This window comes from Syzygium oleosum, unplaced genomic scaffold (genome assembly GCF_021117445.2).
Source record: "Syzygium oleosum isolate NSW1041296 unplaced genomic scaffold, Sole_v2.1 Sole_v2.04, whole genome shotgun sequence".
NCBI lineage: Eukaryota > Viridiplantae > Streptophyta > Magnoliopsida > Myrtales > Myrtaceae > Syzygium > Syzygium oleosum.
Window position 1 is genome coordinate 10,650,897 of NW_026607488.1, and position 6,933 is coordinate 10,657,829.

Below are 6,933 nucleotides of genomic sequence, written 5' to 3' on the forward strand. Positions count from 1 at the left end.
TGGGCCATTGGGTCACATAACAAGAATCGCTGTTGATGTTGGCGTACTTGTTCTCAGAAATAATGTACCATTGTAGCATTTTAACTTATCAATCAGAGACTCCAACATTCTGAAAAGAACTTCAAAATGAAAGAAATGTTAAGCTTCAAATTCTTCACGAGTAATATTGCAAAAGTTAAAAATTTTAAATCAGGTAATTTGTTGATTATTGTGTTCCGTTTCATTATCGAAGAATTTCACTAGTTTTGGAGGTGAAGTGAGGGTCATAACTCATAAAAATCTTTCAACTCTAATAGAGTTGAATCTCTAATTGTTCAAAGGATTGATCTCATGCAACTTAGAGTTTTTAAATGATCTAGTTTGTTTATAATTGTGGTCATCTTGATCACGGAATAACTTCGCATGTTTAGAGGTGAAGCTGTAGGCCAATATTTTATTTAAAAGAAAAAAATTTCAAAATTTTTATATGTTACCAACACTTTCATGAACTTATGAGCACGGAAAATGATTTTGATTTTACACACTCGGAGCAGCAGAATCGTCTATTAAATTGCATGCAAGAGAGGATGTGCCGAAATTGTATTTGATGATCGAATAACTGGGTTTAGTTTTGAAACGACAGGTCACTAAACTTTGGTTCATCGAGTCACTTAACAGCGATTCAAGTTTCTGTCCAGTTAGATTTTCAATGGATCACTGATCCAGAATTAGATTGATCAACTGGATTGAAACCAAAATTAAATTAAATTATGTGACCTAATTGATAAATCTGGAAATTCAAGTGACACGTTTTAAAACAAAGGCAAAAGTTAAGTGATCACAAAAGATACTCTCTGGTTAATTTTTAAGCTACACATCAGTATCCGATGGCCATTGACTATGGAATGGATAATATTCAATTTATTTCCACTAGTCAAAGAATGTTTATTTCATAATTCAAACGAAACAAGAAGCAGTGTGTACTTTCCAATCAAACTAGTTGAAAATAAAGGATAAGCCATTCCTTTCACTGACTGAGTCACGGCAATCAAAGAATTTAGCATTGAAAGTCGAATCACACCAAGTCTTTAGGGGTGCGCAAGGCAACGATTCTGTACCCGGAAACTGATTCTACTCAGAAATGATTCTTTTTTATTCCGTACCCGGAAAAAATTTGTAAGTATTTGAAGGCGCTTGGTAACTGTCCAAAATTTTTAATCTTAGAATAGAAAAGGAGCAGAAATGTGTTCAATAACTATACAAAATTTCTTTTTATTAATAATATTTTAAATTTTTTAATATTTCTTTCTTTTTTTTTTCTTTTTTTTCTTTCTTTCCCTTCCTTTCTTTGGTCATGGCCGGTCGACCGCACCGGCGATCAGCCACAGGCTAGGGCCGATGAGGGCGTCGCGGTCCTCACCACCCGCCACGCAGATCACGACGGCGATGTTGGCCTCGCCTTGGCTGGGCAAGGTTCGACCTCACCCAGATCTAGCGAGGCCGACCTCACCGTCGCAACCCATCTCCCTCGCCTAGGTTGATACGACGAGGTTGGCCTCGCCATGGTTGGGCGAGACCTCGCCGTTGGGGCTGCGAGCCGCCCTCACCCAGGCATTGAGGGGGACCCTCGCCGGCCATCGGCGAGGGCCGCGACGCCCTCGCTGGCCCTAGCCTGTGGTCGGTGGCCGTCGGCAGGCGAAGAACAACAAACTAAGTGGAAGAAGAAAACCAAGAAGAATCAGAAATGGAAAAATTGTTTCCAGAATCAATAAGTTACTTTTTTTTGCTTTTTGATTCTGTTCCAAAACTGATTCGGGAAACAATTTTTTTCAAATTTGTGCCCGGACACTAAAATTTTAACAAACGGATTTCTTTTTTCAAACTGATTCTGAAAACAAAAGAACAGAAATTTTCACTATTTAGTAACTTGCCAAACGGGCCGTAAGTATCCAAGCTCTTGACATAATCTGGCTCTGATTTCCAAGTGAGAGAATACCATTTTTTTATTCCCAAAAAGCTGTTAGAAATGGGATAACAATGTATTGCTAGCAACCTTAGCTCCTTCAGGATTCTTGTAGTTTGACAAGATTGATCTGCTAAACATGTCATCTCTTAATAGCTAGACGTGGAGTGGGTGTTCGTCAAGAAATAGTAAATTTGTCATGCGCATTTCAATATGATTGTTTGGGACAGGAGACAGGGATAGTTCCCCCGCCCCAAATCCAATATTGCAATTGATGCCATTTTCTTTTCAAGCATGGCGTGAAGTGGATTCTTAGGATATATCTACAAATTTCTAAAATTTCATCTTACGATGTGTAGAAATTGTTCCAAACATGACTTCACAGATGATTGTGAATTAGTCCTTATGTATTATTTCATCATTCTAACATATAGGAATGGCAAGTGCATTGGATACATTATGCGGTCAGTCCTATGGAGTTAAGCATTACTACATGCTCATTATCCACATGCAGAGGGCCATAATTGTTCCCCTATTAGCTAGCATTCTGTCAGTGATCATGTCAGCCAACGCAGGCAAAATTCTTATCTTCTTCAAGCAAGATCCGGATATACCGATGGAGGCAGGGACATATGCCCGCTTCATGATCCCTAGCATTTGTGCATATGCGCTCCTTCAACGCCGTGTCAGGTTCCCGCAGACACTGAACAATGTCGTCCCAATGATGTTTAGTTCAGCAATTAGTATGGCTCCATTTCTTTCACGAAAATAGATGATTTTGAAAATATTTTCCAAACAATAATTGCTTATATCGCTTACAAAATTGAACGAACAAAAAATATTTTCAACATCCATGAAAATGTTAAATTTTTGTCGATGTGAAAACATATCTCATTGGTTAATTATTTCAAGCAATATAAGAAATCATTTTTTGAAAAATATTTTCTAAATCATTTATTTTCTGCGAAACAAAGGGAGCCAACATTACTGCACATTTTCATATGCCGATGGTTTCTGGTGTTCAAGTCCGGACTCAGAAACGAAGGCACTACTTTGGTGAATACTATCTCGTACTAGATAAATGGGTTGTTACTGGCATTATATGTCAGGATTTCACCATCTCGTAACTTGGTTAAAGTTTTGTCGATATGAAAACATATCTCATTGGCTAATTATTTCAAGCGATATAAGAAATAATTTTTTTGAATATAATTTCCAAATCATTTATTTTCTGCAAAATAAAGGAAGCCTACATTGATGCACATTTTCTGATGTCGGTGGTTTCTGGTGTTCAAGTCCGGACTCGGAAATGAAGGCACTGCTTTGGCGAATACTATCTCGTACCAGATAAATGGGCTGTTACTGGCATCATATGTCAGGATTTCATCGTCTTGTAACTTGGACTGGTTTCTCGAAGGAGGCCTTTCATGGGATTCCCAGCCTTCTCAAGCTTTATGCTTCTCCTAGTTCAGTTTTGCTTAACAAAGGACGCTAAGGAATTCACGAAAATTGATTTTAGTGATATCATTCATCTGATTCATCAGCGGGCTATAGTTATGATAGTTAAATAAAAACATTAGCTCGACACAAAACATGAAAAGGTATCATTGTTAATCTAGATTATGCGCCTTACATTCTTTTACCTTGATCTTGGGAAACTTTTTTTGAAATTCTATGGCTCGAATCTCTAGTATTCTCTTATGTATTACTTTTTTTTTGGCTAAAATCTCTTATGTATTACTTGTGTTTACTATTTAGGCGGAATTCCGTCACCCATTATTACTAAAAAATTTAAATATACCTCGAAAAAGAAGAAAGGGGGGAAAGCGAAAAAGAATTGGATGTAGAAATAGAAACAATTTTCAAAATGAAGTGGACTGAACAGGAACAAGAGGGATTCACCGATGAAGATCCTTCTCCTTCCCTTTCTTCGAAAGAAAAGGCCATAAAAATCGAAGAAAGGGAAGAGATCTGAGTGAATGGAAAGGAAAAAACAAGGGATGAATTCAACTTTCAAGAGACATTCTATAAAAATAGCCATGCTTATAAAACTTCTTGTACGGATGGGAATAAAACTAAAGAGAATTCGAAGTTAGAAATATTTAAAGAAGATCCATTTTTGTTATGGTTTGAAAAACTTAAGAAAGATAAAGATATCTATTAATCATTAAACAGAATAAGAATTTAATTTTTTTTATTTTTGTTAAAAAAATGGAACTTATAAAAAAATTCAAATTAAAAAAATTCAAAAAGAATAAATTAATAAAAATATTAATACAAACAATAAATATAATTAGAGATAAGAAGACATGCGACCGGCCCCAATATATTTGATACCTTCTCTGAAAAGGAAACTTGTGAGACCAAAACCATTCGTAATTCCATCAATTACTCGCCTATCAAAAAAATGAATTAGTTCAGCTAGTCCTCTTATACCCTAAATTAAGGATATTGTATAAAAAGCATCAACGTAACCACAATTATCTCAATCATATATCACATTTATAATTTTGTCCCCTAAAATTCTATTAGGACCTCTTTTAGAAAACAAATTGAGTAAGCTCAAATTTTGTAAAGATGAATAAATAGGCTTATATAAAAAAGACACTATAAATATTTTGGAAAAACCTATACTAACGAAAAACTTGCATTCGTCACATATTCATACCAATCCACATAATTATTTGAATTCTTATGTAAAAGGTTTATAGACAGATTTAACAATTTGCATAATATCCAAATGAATTCTTTCTTGATTAAAAGGAAAGGGAATTTCTACAACTCTAGCAAACGAAGTAAATAGCACTAATATAACCATGAAAAATAGCATAGTATTGTCTGATTCATGAGGATAAGACAAAGTATTTTTAGTTCCGGAATGAGTGATAATAATGAAAGGGTGCATCTTGTTTTTTCCATTACCACCAATTGGATATGTCTTATTCCAAAAAGAAAAAAAAAGAAGTCCTTTCATTATTATTCATTGTTAATGAACTTAATAGACGAAAAAAAAATTGTTTTTGGTACCTCTTTTCCCCGTAAAGATATTGAACAGTAGGAACTACAATTTTGAGCACTGTAATTTTGAAAATGAACATTGAAATGTCCCTCAAAAGTAAGTAAATAGATCTGAATTATATAAAATGCAATTAATCTTGCTGTAGAACAACAATTATTACGAAAATAGGTTAATACAACAAACTATCATTAAGAATTTCATCTTTGGACAAAAACATGCACGGGGATGGGGGGGGGGGGGGTGGAGAAGAATACCACAAGAGAAAGTGTACCTACAAAAAAAGCCGGTTGTGTAATTGGTACATGCTTTTTTAAACCTCCCATAAGAACCATTTTCTGACTTTTATTTGGAAAATATCCATCAATAGCTTCCATTGAATATATAATAGATCCGAATCCTAAAAACAACTGCTGTCAATGTCACACCCCGAAACCTACCAAGATGGGGAATGACACGGCCGTCCTTTCGCCCAAAGGACGCAGCCTCAAACCACCCAAGAGTCCCAATGACATTGCTCTCGTTCTATTGGCTGGTAAACAAAAAACCTGAAAGGTTGGGAAAAGAGAGGGGTGAGCAACCACAGCTCAGTAAGCAGTGCGTATCTCTTTTAAGCAGATCAAGCAACCACTATGCATGTATACATAAAGCCATACCAAAATTTCAGAAACCAAACTCAAGATATCAAATACATATCAATTCAAATACGATTTGTTTCATTTCATCAAAGCTTTGTAAAAGTCCCAAATACACATTTAAATCCATCATCACAATTCAAACTATCAATGGTCAAGTCCATTGATCAATCTCTATAAAAACCACGTCAATGGTCCATTTCATTGACTAATCTCAAATCACACATAACACGTTGATGGTTCATCCATCAACCAATCTCATGCTCGTCATCGAACTATGGTTAAGTTTAACGCCGTGACAAAGGCGACCAAGTTTACCCCTCTTAGCAAGGTTTACCACCTATTATAAGCCGGCGGTTCGGCCCAGAAGGATATCCTGACAATATGCATACTCCCCCCTCAACGGGTTCTCAACATAGTAGTACGAGCAGCAGCAACTTATAACTCAATCCAGAAATCCATAATCAACACCAATAAATCCAATAATCCACAATACATTTCACGAACCAATCATACAAACTTTCGTAACTCAGTTCATCCAATAGAAATACTTTTTCGTAAAGCATTTCTCGTATCATTTCATAAATCGGATTCATAAATCAATAAGTATAACCTTTTGTAACGTTTTTCATAAAACGTTTCTCAAATCATCTTTGAATTCATTTCATAAACCAGTTCACAAAGTGACACATATATATCGTTTCACAATACCTCTCATAAAATCATTCTTAAACCATCCTCAAATATTAAAAGGTAGTAATTGCCCGATCCAGGCTTTTATGCAACATACATGCTTTAATAACTCATACGATACTCAAATCATTATCACTTTCAAAATATGAGTTTATAAACTCAAAAAAGAGATAACACTACTCACCTAGAATCCCCAAAAATCACACCACGGCTCTCACTCGAACCGAAGATCTCGTAATCTTATCAATTAAACGAGAATCGACGTCAACACCAAGTAAAACACCATTTCACTAACGACTAGACTAAACTAAGCTTAGACGCTAACCAAAACGACTCAAACACGCCCACAAAGTGCTCCTCCAAAGCGATTATCCAAATCGTCCGCAACGCGAAACTTGATCGCGCCATAACTTTTTTCACCGAACCCCATTTCAAGCGGGCTTATAGTCAATAGAAAGCCCATTCATAGCACTACAATAACCCCAACTTGGCCATCTCAAAATCGAGCCGAAAACCGACGAAAATTGGCCTAAGAGCCTCTAGTCGCGCACTGTTCACCTTGCGCGGCCAACTTCAAAAATTCATATCCGGTACACCGTAAGTCCAATTCAGGTTCCGTAAAATCTCACGGCTCCATGGCACCCTAA